Here is a 19,849-nt window from a genome sequence, read left to right on the forward strand (position 1 = left end):
CAGGATAGCCTAAACAATTCTAAAAATCCTCTGAATGTATCACAATCTTTGATTTTAAAACTTTGCAACAGAAACACAGTACTGAAATTAATCTGTTGTTGTCCCGGGACTGCGCGTTGTCGTCCGATAGTTAGCCGTGCTCCGAGTCGCTGGTTCGGGCGCCACTGTAGGGCAAGGGTGATGGGAAACTGTCAGAATTCGTGGGTCACTTTTAAATTTTTGCCTTATATATTGTCAATTTTCCCTCCTCCAGCTCCATCGTAAAGCCAACTTTTAAGTTGTTTTTCAAAACTCAGTATATTTTTCAAATTAATATTTCACAATCCTAAATGTTAGCATTTATAAATAATCTATAAACTAGTATCTTAACAGATACTTGGCTTTGTTTATTTCACCTTTGGAAAATCATTAAATTTGGACTAAAGAGTAGGCAAACAACTGCAAACTCATATCCATAAGAATGCTTCACCAACTTCGAGTCTACAACTGAAAAATAATTTGATCTCAGAAATACAGGCCCCTAAATAAATTTTTATTTTATAAAATATTCTGTAAAACCAGAATTTTCTCAAAGTCTTATCAGTTATTCTTTTCATTCCTTTTAAATTTGGATGAACCAGCTTCTGTGTCTATAACCCAAGGAAAGAGTCAGAATAGAGCATGTGGCTGTATCCAGGATATTGGTCAATGTTTAAGGAGGTCTATATTAATTTTTACTCAACATACATATCTATGTAAAGTGAGAAAGTATTATGCAATAGTGGTAAAGGAGAGGATCCTAGCTTTGTCATGGGTCATGGTAGAAAGTTAGACTTGAAGAATGAAAGGTTTTGACCCTCTCTGCTAGAAACTTTACTCTGTTCTTTAAAAAGTTACTTCCTTTTATGAAGTACATTTAATTTTGTAGAAGTGAAAATTATTCCTAAATATGAATTTTTAATATATTCTAGGCTTTTGAATTATCAATGTGGCTTTTCTACTAGTTTATGGAACACATATTGTATTCATATGTAGTTTAAACCTTCCAATATTAACTGATATACATAATCCAAAATGAATAATTCATCTGCCCAACAAATTATTATAGATACTTAATAATGCCATAAAGTAACAATCTCTATGGCCATAAACAGTGTATAGGCCATAGTCACTATCTTCAATTATTTGTTTGTGATTAACACTGCATAATTTAAAGGTAGATGTAAGAAAGAACAGTGTTTATTTAATATGTATATTTAATATCTCAAAACAATAGTTTTCTACATTTACAAAAAGTTTAAAAAAGTCTTTAAAACCATTCCAACTCAGTGTGTATTTCATCTCTTCTTTATAAGCAAATGAGCTTTTAAATTAAATTAATATATGTAATTAACAAATTTCAAATTGTCAATATATTTTTTTATTCATTGTTATCAGAATGAAGAAAATCACAGTACTTCTTCAGATATAGACTAAGGTGCCAGCATGATTATTTAGCCACAGAAAATGTTTTTTAGCTCAATGAGCGATATATAAACAATAGTATATTCCATGAAATTTGATATTTTCTTTGTTGGGGAAAAATGAATTTACTTTAGCTCCAAGCTATAATAGAGCAAAGGCACATTAGAAATTGCTTGAATTCTCAAGATCCTTAAGAGGAGCTATCATAGATGATGCTTCCTAAAAGGCCATACTCCCTTGACCAACAAGGTACAGTGATGCTGCCTAATGGATTTTGAGACACCGGCCCTATTCAATAGTTTGAAATGTTGTGCTCTGTTGTCTTTCTACTGCTTATGTTAATTTGTTAGATTTATTTACTTTGCATTTAAATAGATACAAGTACTAGAGCTTCCATTCTTTATCAAATGCTCAGCATATACAATTTTATATCATATAAGAATAATAAAAGCAATTTATTGTATGAAATGTCAGTTTCACACATCTCCAGATTTGCCCAACAAATACATGACACTCTAATTTCATTCTGTACCTTAATATAGGATGCCAAGAAACTCCAAAAGAAAACATCTTTATTCTTCCTTTTAGCCCATAAATAAATGCTTTATCTTCTGTAATAATTGCAGAGACCCCCACATCAAAAAAATGATGAGAATATCTAATATATTTATATTGTATATATTAAAAAGTTAGCTGATTTTCCAGATATTTTAACCATAAATTTCTCCCATTAAATTGCTCATTATTCCACTACTCTAGAGTCAGTGAATATTATCATCTTATTATGTGAGTTTGGATAAGAAGAGTGAAGTAGAGAAGACTTGGGATGACACATTCATTATAGCAAAGGAAATTAATGACAGCTCAGGGATCAAACTGTGAAACTCTTAGCTCACTTGCCAATGGTTCACATATCTGTTTAGTGTAAAAGAGTACCCAGTGATGCGACTGTAAAGTTTTGTTGGGGGCTCTCATCATGACACCTAAATCTTCTTTTTCTTACAAACAAACAAAAAAGCAATGACAGCAGACACTTCAATGTCTTATTCATTTGGGGATTCTGGAAAATAACAATTCCTCTGGTATGCTGGCATAAAATCCCTAACTGGACATGTTTCCAAGAATGAAGTAGCTCAAAGTGCTAACTCAAACATCGCATGGCATATTGCTGAGAAAGCTTCCAGGGAGCTCGGGACTTGGATTGGACTGGGAAAAGAATATCCTCTACCAGTCCATCTGGCTGTAAACATTTTACATGAAGATGTTCTTTGTTTTTTTGCCCACAGGGAAGCATGTAATTGGAAATACTTTATTTCTAGTAGAAGTGTAATTGTGTATTTTTAGAAACAATCTCTTTAGAAAGGAGCTCTGTTGTAGCTCAAATGAGTGAATTTGGACAGCTAACAAGGACTCTGGTCTCACTCTTAGGGATGTGGTTGACTCTGATCACCAAGGACAGTGACTTATTGAAAAGGTTAGTATCACCAAACATTAGTGTCCACAAATTTTAGCTCTTGAAACTGAACTCGTCTATAACTTAACTGAACATGATAAAAAAAAAACAGTTTTATCTAATCAGGTAAGAATCTAGATGAGGTTAGAGGCATAACTTCAGACTAATTTGATTTAATCCCCCATTTACACAATATCACACACTGTGGGGGGGGTTCATTGGTTAGGAATGCTTGCTGATCTTCAAGAGGACCCAAAATTAGTTCCCATTGCCCACATAAAACAAGCAGCTCATACCTCCTATTGCTTCTGATCTAGAGAATCAAATGTTCTCTTCTATACTCCATAGGCACTTGTACATATATGTGTATACTCACATATACATGCCTATAAATTAAAAATGTCCAGAGAGTTTCTTCCTTAATCCTGAAGCTATTTATATAAGAATTGGCTTTAGTACTAATTTATCACCAATGTTGTGGCTGTTTAAATCAGATCAACTGTACAAAAAAATTGGTGGTTGGAAATCAGCACTTGTCAAGATAGGGACATGAATATATGGATCAGACTCTCTAATAAGGAAGTAAGGGAATCGGCAATGAACATCTAAAGTCCTGATCCTGCCCTTCTTCACAATGTGGGCCTTTAACCCTTAAACAACAAGATTGAGGAGAGATCGCAGAACAAAGGGTTAGAGGGGCAGGTCAATGACCACAGACATTAGATGACATTGTTGTCTTGATTTACAATTCCGTGGAGTCTCTGCCCCATATCCACTCTTAAACTGAGCCACAAGAAGTGATGTACGTGTACTTGGCAGTGCTTAGACAGTATTTACCGTAGACCACCTTGAGTGACAGTCAAGTGATTTGTGTTCATAAGGGTACGTCTCTTTAATTGACCTTCATGTGCTTCTAAGGCACACAAGGAACTAAGCTCTTATTTCACACAGACTCCTGGTGTGCATATATATTTATGTGATACATTGTCCCTCAATTGCTGAGTTCCTGCCAAGAGAGAAAACATCCAGTATACATAAGTGTGGTGTTTGTAGTTTAGACTCTATTTCCCCCTTGAATTTCACCTTCTTTCCATATTAGTATTAAAATATTCCTTTCTGCAAGTTTCAAAGGACTTCGCTCAGAGCAACATCTTGACTGTCTATCAGTGGGTTGATGTTCTTTCCTGCCTTAATGGCAACTTCTCTGGAGTGTTTTCTTGGCAGTAAGTGCAAAAGGAATACACAAAAAAAGTATTGTTTCTCAGGTATCTATTCTGTGCACTGTCTTAGACTAATAAAATATTCATCAGGTTATTTTAGATATTCATAAAAACAGGGTCAAATTACAATGAGTTTTGGAAATATGTATCTCTCATATAGACCCAATTTTATAGTAGAAAAATAAAGGGAAATTGCACTGTATTGTTTATTATTATAAGATTCCAAATGACAAGTATTTATTTGCAGCCCATATGTAGGATACAAATGTCTATTTTAATTCACAACGTTTTTTCTACATTAACACTTGTACTGATTCTCTTTTCATCTTTATCAGGCAATTAAGCACATGTTCTGTCTTCTGGCAAGGTGAATAAAAATTAAATATTCATTTAAATAATCTCCATGCTGATGTTCAACAATCCACATCTAAAATATTATTAACATGTTAAATTATTAACTTTAAATCACAGGACCAAACTTCAGCTTGTAAAAGTCATGAAGGTAAGTCATGCAAATCTTAGTGTTATTTAGCTTTCTCTGAGGTAAATTTATTTTTTGAATGGTACATAAATATAATTCACAGAAAAACACTTACATAAATAAATAATTATTTTACTTTTTAAAAACAAAATATCCATCTTGTAATTTAGAACAATAAAAGTCAATGTTCTAGTAATACAACTGAATGTTTCAGTTTCTCTTAATAAGAAGGCCCTCTTATACTTCTGAAAAATTAAATAGACATTAGAGTATCCTGATTTTTAAGCTTTGTTTGGCTTGTGTTCTTATTTATAAAAGAACTGTGTTGGGCATAATAATATCAAAATAATATCAAGGATATTTATGAAAAACAATTTGCAACTTTTAAATAAGGATTTTTGCTTATTATAAGCCTTAAGCATGGGTATCAAAATAATGTCTTAATCATTGTAACATTGACAAGGAACTGAAAGATTCATCAAATACTAGAAATGTGTTCACTGTCGATTTGTAAATCTCTTCACCTATGGCCAAACTCTGCTCTCTGTCAAGCAAGTATGATATTTTCTACAACGTCTTACAGAAACTCTAGCACTCAAATAAACGATAACATTTGAAAATGTAAATGTACTTCTCTTCAGGAAAGATCAAACGGAGCTCTTGTTTAATTCATGTTATGAATATACTTTTCATCCCAAATATTCTTTCAAGAAGTTATCCTGGTAAAACTCATACATCAAGATGTACATAAACATATACGAAGTATCAAGAAGTGTTTTGGAGGACTTTCACACTTCTCAAGTCCTTTAATGAGAATTGGAAACACCATCCGCCACACTTGTGAGTCCATGTCAACTGAAACTCATTTTAATGCAATCTTCTTACACACACCTCATTTGTAGAATTATTGTAAGCAGCTTAAGTTCTTCATCTGTCACTTAAAGTTTAGGTTTATTGAAAAGCACCCTGGACCATGAAACACCATCATGCCTTTCCTTAAGTTTCAGTGCTGCTGAGTTTTAATACTTAAGGCTGCCAGTGGGTTCTGAATGGCACGTTAAGGCAAAAGTCTGCTATGCGAGGGGCTGACCATGTCTGTCATCAGTTGTCCTGGTGTACTCCTGTCTGTTTAATTGTGAAATGACAGATGTGTTGCAGAAGACAGCTTTCAGGCATGCAGCATCTTTTCCTTATTGCAATGGCCCATAGCTGTTCTCCAGCTTGCAGATTGCAGATTGTTATGTTAAATCCAGTGGGGAAGCATATGTCTACTTATAAGTATAAATTTACAGCACATGAGACTGTAGGAAGCCATAAAGAGAATATTTTCTTTGAGAAAAGGAACAGCAAAATTTTTGTATATCAAAACAAGAAAAATACAATTATTTATTTACAGTGTCTCAGTGTTTTCCCATCACTCATTTTGTGTGTTTTCTACAACTTCAGCCAGCTTGAGACACTACCACCAAACCAGCAATCCTCTCATATCTCAGCTGTGTTCAAGACTTAAATAATCCTCATTGGTAGTTTAAGTTGCAAGAATTTTTTGAAAATTCTAGAGCTATTAAAGTCGACTTCAGATGCTAAGTTAAACCTTTGCTTCGGTGTTGGAAGATGCTGCAATTCCTTACCACACTGAATGCTTTGTGGTATCAGATTGTAATTATTTTACAACAATCAAAACTGTTTGCCAACATGCATCTTTTTGTTCTATAATGAACAAATGTTTATGCAAACATAATTCAACATTAATAAACTAGATGATCATAGCTGTAATGATTTTTCTCTGATCTGGTTAAAAGTTTGCTGCATAGTAATAATTGGCATGAATTTGCCTGCTTTAAAAAATACTCCCAGATTTCTTTCTATTTCAATTTTCATTCATTCTAGACTTAAAGGAGACATTCTAGACATTTGAATTGTTTCTGCTTTACATTATATTCTACAATGCATTTTGAGGTGTGAAATCTGAATTATTATTATCCAAAGTTAGCACATCTAGGCATTAGCAAATCACGTTCATCTCTACGAGATAAATGAACAGGTGGCCCCTTAGTTGTGTCATTAGAAAAAGATGGAGTTGAAAGTTGGGAAACATTATAAAGAATGATATGTGTCCTTGTATTTGTTTCAAATATTTTCATCGAAAATCTATATCTTCAAGTCACATTATCAATTTCAAAGGCTCTCTGTACTAAGATTTGTGAGGCAGCCCCAATTCACATCTTAGGATTTTTTGTGTTCATTGGAATGTGGGAGTCTCTTAAGTATTCTTATACTGTTAATAAGATTTAGTATAACTTTAATGAATTATTTTATTTTGGTGTAATTAGAATATCAAATACGAAATAAAAGAAAAAAATTTTGTTGCATTTCAAATTACCTAATTATTTTACTATTTATATTTTCAGAAGTTACCAAAAGAATGCCTAAAAATATGATTGCTATTGCAATGAGTTCAATAATAGCTAACAAATATAATGGCCAACATGGTATATGTTTACATGCCTCACATATTCTATTCATAAATTTTACCATGGTGGGTTCTGTGGCTGATGTGTGACATGCATTCAGAGATCATTCATACAAATTCTAGTAAATCTGTCTTTTAACATACTTAATAACTCAGAAATCATGCTGTAGAGACACAAAAATATTTTTGCTTTATATCAATAAAAACAAAGCTTGTAGATTTTAAGGAAAAATATTATATTGCATTTTAAATAAAAACAATTAAAGAAATAAATAGATATCTCTATTCAGATATAAGAAATTATACTTATGTTCTCTATAGTACATGGCGTAAATTTGATTACAACAATCAATTGTATGTTCATTAGGTTTTTTCTTCTTTTGTTTGTTTTCGGTTTTGGTGATATTTTTGTATGTGTGATGCTAGGGCTCAAACTTGCTACTTTTCGTGTATGAAACACATTGTATCTAGGTATTTCAAAATAGTTAAAAAGATGCTTAATCTTCGTAGCAAAAATATCATGCTGATATATACATCAATAACATGGTTTAATCACTGCAAATATTTTGAAATGTCACAATATATATGATATAAGCACCAAAAGTATATATAGTTACTATGTACCAAGAAAAATAAGTCAAAACCATGTTGTTTCTCTACTATCTCTATCCCCACAATTCTTCCTCTCATAGTACTGCCACTGCCATGTGGCAATGTGTGCGTCATCATGCTCCTTTGCTCATAGACTAACTGAAGACTCTCCATCTGGTTACTTTGCTCAAATCCCTCCTCTCTCAACTACATGTGCGTTGGAAACCTTCTTCCTAATGGAACAGGTGAGGAAGACACTAGCATCATGTGAACTCTGTCTTCACATGTAGACTAATGCTGTTCAAAATAGGGTTAGAAAAGCGAGTGTATTCTGCCATTATAGCAGAACGTAAAATTTATGGAATTTTGCTTTTTCTGCCTTCAGGTCTTTAAAGGATGACAGATGCTAATGATTTGATTTTTCATTGCTAATTGACAGCTTTGTTACATATGAATCTATGCATACCAGAAGAAATTAAACTCTTTGATTTTGGTGTGCATATTTATTTTCTGTATATATAAATCCTGAATATAAAATGGGCAAAACACAGCAATTTCAGTGAACTCAAGGGCACTGATCTCATGGCTCTCATCCTTTCTTAATGTCCACAGAATCATCAATAACTAATTATGTACTAAATTTAATTATTTCATTTTAATTGCCAGGTGCAAAACTTGATCAAATTGGGTAGCAAAAATGACAAATTTAGAGTTATTTTGAAAATAATGCCTTCTTATTTAAAAGTAGCCCTGTTAAGGAAATCAACTCATTCAGAAAAGAAGTGTTAACTATGAGAGTCTTCTCATGGCTACTCCAAGTTCAATTATTACTGCAAACCACTGACAACTGGTCTTTTCCCTATAACCAAAGCCTCAAAACACATGAAATAGCCATAATAATGAAATATGGATGTCTGATTTCCTGTTCTTGAAATACGTGAATAGTGATACTTTCTAAAGAATTGGTTGGGAATTCAAGGTTTGATGCTAGCTAGTCTAGTAAGAATCCCATGGCCTGTATTGCCAAGGTGATAATGAGAGTGTGGGAAAGAAATATTATCTAAATATGAGAAGTGGGACCAAGGATTGCAGGATGGACTTGTTATTTTTCATTCAAACATTTCTTATAAAACCATTCAATGTCTCATGAAGCTCCAGCAACCTGCACTGAAGTTAGCTAGTAGAAATTTAAGTACCTACTCAAAGTCCAAATTTCAAAAAATGCTACTTCTTACATTATTGCACTAGGGACCAAACTTTGAATGAATGAACACTTAGAAGAGAAACCATCTAAATAATAGCAGCAATTTCCTATTATTCATTTCACAGGTCATTAAGAGAAAATAAATATGACACCAGCATGAGCTAGTGGATGTTAGAGACTCTTTCTGAAAAAAAAAAAAAAAAGACAACAACAAAAAACTTTATGTGCTGTGGAGATTTGGAAAGAAGAAAAATACTCAAATTCAAAAGAAGATATAAAAAGAAAAATCTCATTTAAAGGATTTAAAACCCCCCTGAGAAGATAAGAAAACCCTTAAACCCTGACTAAAGGCAAATCTCATGCACAGTCTGCAACAGGAAGCATGACTTCTCTGCTGTCTTACCACAAAGTACAGGGTTACTGCAGAGACTAAGGTAAAAAGGAGGCAGGATCACTGTAACATTTAGTCAATATAATACGCAGTGGAGCTATGCTATAAAATTGTGTGATGTTCCTCATAACTGAGTTACATGTACCCCACAGTTATAGTAAGAATCAAGTTTACCATACTTTCGACTTCTAGACGCTGGAAAACGTGAACAGTGATCAAGCTTCAGAGAACAACCTGTTAAAATTTATGTTTCACATGAAGAAAATAATAATAAATGGTAGCATTTTATGGCAAACCAAGTTTGAATGAAATAAGATATCTAGAAGACTGACCTTTGTAGAAAACTAACAATATGATGAGGAGAAGAAGGAGGAATGTCAGGTCTAGTTGGTAAGTAGTTGCTCTAATGTTCCCCTTCAGGTGACTGAGGAAGGTTCTATGATCTTTAAACTTGCTTAGACACTAAGATCTTCCAGGACATGTCTAATGAAATGTGAAATTTTGCTATATGTTCAGAACTATTTTGGTTCTTAAGTCTCAAATGAGGGCTATTATTAACTTAATTTTTGTTTTAAGTCTTTCACAGAATGAATTTCTGAGTTTTGAGGTATATACATCTCCTTTAAAGCACCTTGCCAGTTTTCATACATTGTTCTTCAATGCACGAATTTACAACTGTTATGCCTTCAACGTCTCCAAGATTCTGATTAAAACTGGATTTCCTATTTCTTTCTGGAATTCTTTTAATTGTGTCAACACTTAGGTCTGAGACTTCAGACTCGGTTGGGTTTGGTGGTGCAGCCTGAAGCTTTCAGCATTGCAAAGCACTGAAAAGGAGATCACAGACTCAGGACCAGACCAAGTTCTATAGGCATTATCGGGCAGACTCAGCGAGATAGTAAAATCTTTGGAAGAGAGGGCAGAGATTGGAGAGGAGAGGGAGAAAAATATAGATAGATTCTACTCTCAATCTTGTGTGGCTCAGCCTTTTGAAATTCTGTCCTTGAGAACTAGCTTAATTTTTTTTTTTTGACACATGAACTTAGTAATGACTCTTTGGCCACACAGCACACTTATCTCTACTTTTATTTGAATGTTACTCCTAACTTTAAGTTCCTGAGAAACAGGTGAAATGGACAACCAAAAACAGCCCAATGGGTGTGTTCTTTTGCAGTACTGTAAGAGGGTTTATTTATTTATTCCAGGGCAAATTGTAATGAAAGTTTAGTCAGTAAACATGGACTTGGAATCAGCAAACTTCACTCCAAATCAAATCTTCTGCAACTCTGTCATTTATAATATGGATACAGATTTTAAGAAAAATTTTAACTTCCTTCCTTACAAATTCAAACCCTATCTGAGCATGATGTTCATTGTCCAAATATTGCTTTCTTTGATGGCTGCAAATTGACATTGCATTTAGTTGGAGTCTTGACCATGAATAAATTTGCTTGACTAAAGCAAAGACAAAGTTCAGAAAGGGAGCTTCAAAGGGAGTGACTCCTTCTGACACCCTCTCCACACAGAGAAGACAGCCTTTGTTCACAGTGGCTAATTGCTATCCACACTCCAGGGGAGATTTAAGGGCATCTGCAGTTTTACAAACAAGGTAAAACTATGTAGAATGAAATGTTCTGAAATAAACTGAGAACATTCATTTATGCTTGACCTTATAGCTATACAACTTGTATTTTAAATAAGGAACATTCCATAGTATGATGCTTTGTAAAGTTTCTTGGTATACATGCAAAGTGGTTTATTAATTAATAGCACATATAATAAATACTAACTTTTAATTGCAAGAAGAATTGTGAATTTTAAAAGATTGATCCTTTACATTAAGCTAAATTTTAAATCCCCTTAAAGGTTAAAAGCTGAAATTTAGAATAAGTAAATTTCATATTTCAATAGCCATTATTCCTTTCCCTGACTGATAATAATTCATTCCTACATATTGTTACATGATACAGTCTAACAATCAAGATACCATGAGAATCTGTCTCATTTAAGGCTACACATCCTTTCTCCAGACACCAGTTATTTAACACCAAGTGTGACATTGGTTAAAAAAAATAGTTTAAAATCCAAAACAATCTATGCGTTTTCTGCCATGTTTCCACATTATATCTCAATAACCTACTGTTAAGAAAATGTCAAATAATAAACCCACATTTTCAGAGGGGAGAATTGTCATGGGTCTTTTTCTTCTCCCCTTTAATAAAGCAGGACCTGCTTAGATTTCTTATTCTGTACATAGCAGATGAGAACATATACTTTCTTACATTCCAGAGAATAATTATTTTTCTCATGAAAGGAGTCAATAAAAAGTGCATAGCCACACTAAATTCTATAAGTGTCAGCATTAGATTGAAAACTATGAGATTTTCTATCAAGGTTTTTTCCTGAATATGAATTGTGGCTGTGGAGAAAGACTATTAACTCTGCTTCATACATAGTGTCGATAAAGAAAATTCAGCTGTTGGTCATAAACAGGGCACCTTGATTTCATTAAGTTCACTGCACCTAAAATTCCTGCAAATAACTCATTTCAAATTCCTGCTGGAAATTCTGTCTGGCCAATATGAAGTGTTCATAGATTCCAATGAATTCTAACACTATTTTCTCTGATTACAATTATACTCGTTTTCCACAAGAAACTATGTAACACCATGTTCGCCAATGAAAACCGCTGTAGTGAAAGCATGGATGGTGAGCAATATCCTGTAGAGCTAAAACTGAACCTCAGATACCACATAATCCTGAATTTCTGGAACTGAATAATGAGTAACTTTTCCAATTCATGCTTTGATTTGAGTCAATCACTTGACTTATTTATAATTTACTCATACCCAGAGACCTCGATTTCAAATTGCATCTCTTATTAACTTTTATTTTTCTACCCAATGCTCCAAATTCAAGGATTTATAAACAAGAATAGAAATTGAACATTTTCTGCAAATAATAAAATAAAAGCAGAACAGATACTTAATGTTAAGCATACACCCTGATTTTTCTAATGGAAATACACTCATACTAAAATCATCATCACAAACCTAATAAACTGGAAACGACCACCAAAGGCTAATAGCATAGCAATTCATCCCATACCTTAGAAAAGCCCTCTGTGAAACAGCCCCCCTCCACCATCCTCTCTGCAAAAGACAGCAAAACTAATTAACAAAGCAGAATAAGTAGATCTTCCCAAGAAGTGGAACAGAGAAGTAGGTGTCCTTGTAAATCTCACTAATTTCCCTCAATGTTGTTATTTGTAAAATTAATCCACAGTATGGCATATACCCGTCGTTTATGTGCCTAGAATTGTTTAGTATTCCATTTTGTGCATTTTTCTACAACAGACTCTTTCTATTGCCTAAGGGTATTGAGCTTTTTTTTATTAAAGGCCATTGCAAATTCCTTCTTAAATTAATGAGGTGAATATTTTGTTGTGCAGGTGTGTGCATTGCTATAAAATAATTGTTAAGAATGAGATTCTAGTCCATATGTTTTCTTTACACTCATTACAATGTGGTTCAATAATTTGGCTGCCATCTTTTATGTTCTTATCTACTAGAAATATATTTTCTTTTCTGTACCCACTGCAATAGATACTGGCAATTTATATAAAATAAATATTGCTTATTAGGAGTTGTATGAAATTAATTTGTGGTTTTAGTATTCACAACATATGTATAAATTTCATGTCTATACTGTGAATAATAGCTAATGGTACAGATTTTGTGCTAGGCTTCAGTTTTCCTTATGCATGTGTGGGTTTTTAATATTTCTTAGAAAGAATACCAGCACTAGAATACTTTGTTACTATCTGTTGTTTCGAGTGTGCCATGCCACATTTTGAAAAGTTGTTGATTTGCTATATATCCACATGTTCACAAATTTATAATAATGATATTTTTACTTTAAGTACATATATTTGTTTTTTATTTCATCTTTTGTATTACACTTGTCATCCACCTAATTCATATTTTCCTATATGACAAATTATTTAACCAAGCAAATGAGCTGAAATTTTTTTGTTACTGAACAAGCAAACATTGATTATCCTTCACTTAATAACTAATATCCACTTACAAGTCAATACATACCATATTTATCTTTCTGGACCTGGGTTACCTCCCTCAAGATTATTTTTTCTAGATCCATTCATTTGCCTGAAAATTTCATAATATCATTTTTAAAAACTAAATAACACTCTACTCTATAAAATTGTCAGATTTTCTTTATCCATTCTTCAGTTGAGGGACATCTAGGTGTTTTCAGTTTCTAGATATTACTAATAGAGCTGCTATGAACATAATTAAGCAAGTGTCATTGTGGTAAGACAGTACGTCCTTTGGGTATTTAACCAGTAATGGTGTAGCTGTGTCTTGAGGTAGGTTGATTCCCAATTTTGGAGCAATGACCCTACTGATGTCCACTGTGGCTTGATTTCCAGGATGCACTTCCCCCAACAATGGAGGAGTGTTCCCCTAGATCCAAATCCTTAATGGCATGAGGTGTCACATGTTTTATTGTTCTTAGCCCTCTAACAAATGTAAGATGTAATCTAAAATTTGTTTTGATTTCATTTCCTTGATGGCTAAGGGTAGTGACCATTTCTTTAAGTGTTTCTCAGTCATTTGAAATTTCTCTATTGAGAATTCTCCATTTAGATCTGTTCTCCAGTGTTTAATTGATTTGTTTCTTTGTGTTTTATATCTGATTGTTTGAGCTCTTTATATATTTTGGATATTAGAAAACTGTTAGATGAAGAGTTGGTTAAAATATTTTCCGATTCTGTAGGCTTCTTCTTTGTCTGAGTGGTGGTGTCCTTTGCTTTATGGAACAAGAAACCGTCAGTAAGATCTGTTGTATTAATGCGGGAGAAAGAAAAAGACTCGACAACAATTCTGGTTTACCTGTTAGGAAAAACATCAACATACTGTAGAGCAAAAAAAAAAATAGCATAGATTTAGCCTTAGGCAAAAAAACCCTGCAGTTTGGTACACTGCATAATTGGAGAGGCCAATCAGAAGTAGAAAGAAAATGTCTATCTCATTTGCTCATTTTCCTTTTCTTGTCACGCGCATGCACTGTGTGTGTGAGTGTGTATGTGTGTGTATGTACACGTTTGTGGATGTTCAAGTATGTGCAGGTGACTGTATGCAAAGATATGACGAAAGCAAACCTTGGTTGTCATACCTCAGGATGCCACCTACCTTGTTTTATGAGATAACATCTCACACTGGCCTGAAATTCATTCATTCAGGTAGATTTATAGACAAGCAAGTTCCAGGAATCTACCTGTCTCCACTTTCAGGGGCCTGGGATTGCAGTTGCTTGCCACCTTGCCAGGCATGCTCTGGTCCTCCAACTCAGAACTTCAGACTTAGAGGGCAAGTGCTGTACAAGCTAAACTATTTCCTTATCTCAGAACTAACATTGTGAATTAGCATACCCATTAGTACTCACAATAGACACATTCAGGAACATCTCACTGCGTCTCATAAAACTCATAAATTCACAGATCATTTTCTTTAAATCTTACTATTTAAATCATACATTTGAAAAGACATTCTTCGCCTGTTGATTTATTAAGTTTTAGGTTTTAGCCTAGTCTGTGAGGGGAACTAAGCACCAACTACTCAGAGTCTCTAAGGACTCAGGTTTTATGTCTTTCATTAGCTATCAAACTCCTTGTTAGCAGTATCTTTACCTCTGATGGCACTTTGCTGTCCTATCTCCGCTTCAATATTTCTGAAAATAAATACTGATTTCTCACTGTTATTTATTTTATTTGTAGTAACTATGCTTCATTTTAAAATAATGCATAAGCAGCAAAATTTAGCATCTAGTTTCTAATCTGTGAGTTACGGATAATCCAGGTACTGAAGACCATGAGGTACTCAACTTTCTTTCCTATTCAACAACTACTGGATCATGTAGACTTTTCAGCACAAATTCCAGAAAACTGAGTCCTGGATGTGTATATATATATATATATATGTGCATATATGTGTGTGTGTATACATATATATGTGTATATAAGTATATATATTAAAATATAAAAATTTATGTCAGAAACCATCTACTATAATATTTTAAATGTCATCTAAATATTTAGATTCATTAGTATATGTGTTTAAAATAATTTAAAAGAAATTAAAAGTCTTTATTATAGTTACAGCAAAAATGCCATCTAAACATCTAATCAATATAAAATTATTAAGAAGCCATTTTAGTACATTTAAAAATTTCTTTACTTTGTTTATTTTTGAAGTTGCATTTTAATTACATTTTACCCTTTACTTTCCCCCTCCACATCCTTCAATATTCCCTTTCCTATGATGAAAATTCACAGCCTCTTTTTATATCAGTTATGCATACATAAATGTATTTGATATACATATATATTCCTACGTATAACTGGTTCAGTCACTATAATGATACTTGCATTTATGATTTATCCCACACACCTTTAAAATATTGCACAAAAAACTTTCAACTTGGAAATATGAACACTATATTCTTACTAAAAATACTTAGTATATACTTAGAATTCAAAAAGTTTGCATTTATTAGATCTACAAATCAGGGTTATGATCATACTTAATATTTCAGCTATAAACAAAAATTAAATTTTTTCATTTAAATAATTCTATCCAGTTCAATAACTAATATAACCCAATCACAGTTATCCAAACCCATATATGGCTAAAGAAAATTATAATGGGCAATATAGCAATTTTCTGCTCATTAGCTGAGAAGATTTGAAAAGGCTTGAACTGAACACTGTTTAATAAGTTGTCCAAATGTCCCTCTCATTATGCACTGTAATTTGGGATCTGTAGGTCTGAATCAGGCTTCTGTGAGTTGCCTTGGTCATTATGCTTTAGCACAGCAACAAGGAAAGTACAATGAATAAATATATTGGAGAATGTAATTTCAAATTACTGTTTATTTAACATAGGTAACACCACCGAGTGATTAATTCTCTACACCTGAAATACTGATATTTTGTGGAAAATTTAGAAATTTTTTTCAAAGCTTTCTAGAGAGGGAAAAGCTAGCAGTAATCTCAGATCAGTTATAAAGTGAGTGGAAAAGAACTTTAGCTGCTTCTTCTGACTCTTTTTGCATGTTACTGTCTGCCTGCCTGAAATAAAAGCCCTTAGTTAGCAAGGAAAATGTCCCGTTGTGCAGACTCTGAGTCCCAAACATGTTTCATCTTCACTTCAGCACCTTTGTCTAGAAATTCAAATTTCTTCCATAAGTCCTTTGAGGTAGATAAATCAAGCATACTTGTGAGCTCTGAAACAATACAATACTGTAAGACACATTGCTATGCTCTTTGCTAAAATTGTGCCTATATTATATATTTAAATAAAATAATGATTTCTTATATGAGTACTTTTCTCTCCAGTTATCAAGGAGAAGAGCAAATTAAAGCAACAACTTTTTATTAGTTTCTCAAAAGTTTGAGATAAAGGATATTCATATGAGTACATGTGACCCCAAATTTTATTGGCATATCTCTCAAATCTACCTTCATTTATTCTCCACTGATAAAAAAGTCTTCGCTGACAGTTCTGCAAACACACTAATTAGCCCTCTCTTAGAGAGTTTTCTGACAGATTCCACTTGCAACCTCTGTGTTTCCTTGTCAGGTACCAAGCAAGAATACACTGTTTCAATGATGAGCAGGTTAATATTGTAAAAAGTAGTAATTTTCCTGTTTTTCATTTTGTATCATTTGACATAGCTAAAATAACAAACTTTGGAAGTCTTTTTCATATATTTTATGGTAGATTGTTTTAATATTCACGTTTATCTTTTAGTATTTAGTAATCTACATGGATGTAACATTGAATTTCCTGTGTTGAATGGTAACATGGTTCTGACAAGTTTCTATGTAAATGTTGAGCACATAGTAGGGGTTAAAATGATAATGAGGCTTAATAAAGGAAATTTTACATGCATTTCATATGGTAGAAAAGTCGAAAATGTCATTTAAAACCTCATCATTGTAACATCTGTGATATATTCCCATTGGCATTTAATTTTATTTTACATATTTCTGATGTGGGATTCACCTTTGTATGCTGTGAATATCATGGGTTAATAAAGGAACTGCTTTGGGCCTATAGCAGCGCGATAGGAGAACAGGGCTAGGCCGGGAAAACTAAAGTGAATGCTGGGAGAAAGAAGGCAGAGTCAGAGAGGAGTCATGGAGCCCCGTTGGAGACAGATGCCAGTTGGAATCTTGCTGGTAAGCCACAGTCACATGGTGATACACAGATTACTAGAAATTGGTTAAATTAAGATGTAAGATGTAAGAGTTAGGAAATAAGAACCTAGAGCTTATGGGCCAAGCAGTGATTTAATTAATACAGTTCCTCTTTGTTTATTTCGGGGCCATGTGGCTGGGAACCAACAAGCAGCCTCCTTACTGCATATTTCTTTTGCTATTAGACTGAAAAGTAGAATACCAAGAGTTAGGACATATCCAAGCATGGTGGAATGTAGGTAGGTAAATGAAAAAATAAAAATGATGTTCTATCCTATTGCTAGTCAGTGATGATGTAATATTTCCTTCACCTTTGATGTAAGTTATGACATGTGTTTTGGTCAATAATAAAATAAGATAAGAGAAAAACATAAGTTAAATGTGTTCTGTAGAGATACTTAGATACATCTCATTCATAAAAAGATTTTTTTAGCTTAATAGGGAGAAAATTACAAAGCAGTGAGCTTTAACAAACTGTGACCCTAAGGAACTTGAATGATCTGAAACCACTTTTGATGATAAATATATAAATGATTAGTATAATCGTGGGTATTTCTAGCTATTGTTTTAGATTAGAGGATTAGTGCATTGAATCCTAGCCAATTCTGACACAAGTACCTAAATTTATATTTAAAGTTCTTCATTGTCAGGTTTAGTTGTGTTTTTAATAATGCTAATGTGAGTTCTAAGAAAATAAAATTTATAAATAATTATTTGAAATTATTGCAACATTATTTTTACTCTTGGTATTATAATCAGTATTTTAAATGTATTGCTGAACTTATTAGTGAAAACTTGTTGAATTAAATTGCTGGCCCCATTATGAAAATAAGAAAATTGGTACATGCATATAATGCGTTTTGATCAAATTCATCCCCAATTCCTTCTCTCCAATTTTCCTCTGTATCTTCACCTTTTTTCCTCCTAACCCCACTCCACCATGTTCTCTATCTATCTATCTATCTATCTATCTATCTATCTATCTATCTATCTATCTCTATCTTTTGACCCTCCGAGCCCATTTAGAGCTGCATGTTTGTTCACGGGTATAGGACCATCCGTTGAAATAAGAGGAACTTATTAGGCATGGAATAAAAGCCTGATTTTTCCTCTCTGGGATCAATGAACTTCTAATAACTCCCAGGAATATTCAGTCTGTTAGGGGTGGATTTCCATGATTCATTTCTTCATACATGGTGGGATATCTGTTGACTGAATCATGTGTCAGTATAGTGCATGATGGCCCCATCATAGTTCATATGTTCCATACAGCTTCCAAGTTTAGAATATATGGTTTAGCTGCTGATACAGAAGTAGACTACATGAAGATCATACACTCTTCATGTATGTTCAGGTCAACTTTGTGGGAGGAATGAGACATAATATAGTTAATTCATTCAGAGGAGAGCTTGCTCCATTCTCTCATCCTCTGAATGTTGACCAGTGTGGGGCTCTGTATTCATCACTATCCACAATATAAACAATCATTTCTAATGAGGGCTGAAGGAAGCACTGATCTATAGGCATCAAGGTAAGAACCTAGGATGTAGTTCAGTACTGTGCTCATTTAGGTAAATACTTGTATTAGTCTCTTCCCACATCGTCTATGACCTAGCTGGATATGGGCTTCTACCCTGTTTAAAGCTTCCATCTTATATGGTAGACTTCAGAAACTGGTTGGTTGCTCCCTTAGCTTTCATGATACTACAGCACTAGTGGGCATATCTTGCCAGGACAGTGGGTCCACAGCTAGGTAAGTAAGAATGCTAATTATTTTCCTCCTGCAATACGTGCATATCAAATTCCAAAGCTCTGAAATCTAGTCAGTGTGATAAAGTTTCTAGGTTAGTATCAGCTTGATTTTTTTTTAAAAAAAAAATTGGAGGTAAGAGGCAGCCCACAGAATATCCAGCAGACAGAAAATCTGAACATAAAATAGATACATACACACATAGATAAATAGAGAGGTAGATACCACCACGGTGAAAAAATGGGAATAGAAATTTCTTTTTATTTTTAATTAAAATAGATTCTTCTCTCATACAATATATCTGACCACAGTTGTCCCCTCCCTCCCAGCTCCCCCCATTTCCCCTACCCCCTACCCTGCTGTATTTCTCTTCAGAAAAGAGCAGCCCTTCAAAGGACAACGATCAAACACAACTAAACAAGGTACGATAAGATAAGGTAAAAGAAATACCCTCAGGAGACAACAGAAGAAGACAGCAGTCTACAAGTTTAGCAGAATACCATTAGGAATCATTGGGACATTGGAATTCTTTTTGCAGAGAGAGAGAGAGAGAGAGAGA

This window comes from Microtus ochrogaster, chromosome 21, assembly GCF_000317375.1.
Source record: "Microtus ochrogaster isolate Prairie Vole_2 chromosome 21, MicOch1.0, whole genome shotgun sequence".
In the NCBI taxonomy this organism is placed as follows: Eukaryota; Metazoa; Chordata; class Mammalia; order Rodentia; family Cricetidae; genus Microtus; species Microtus ochrogaster.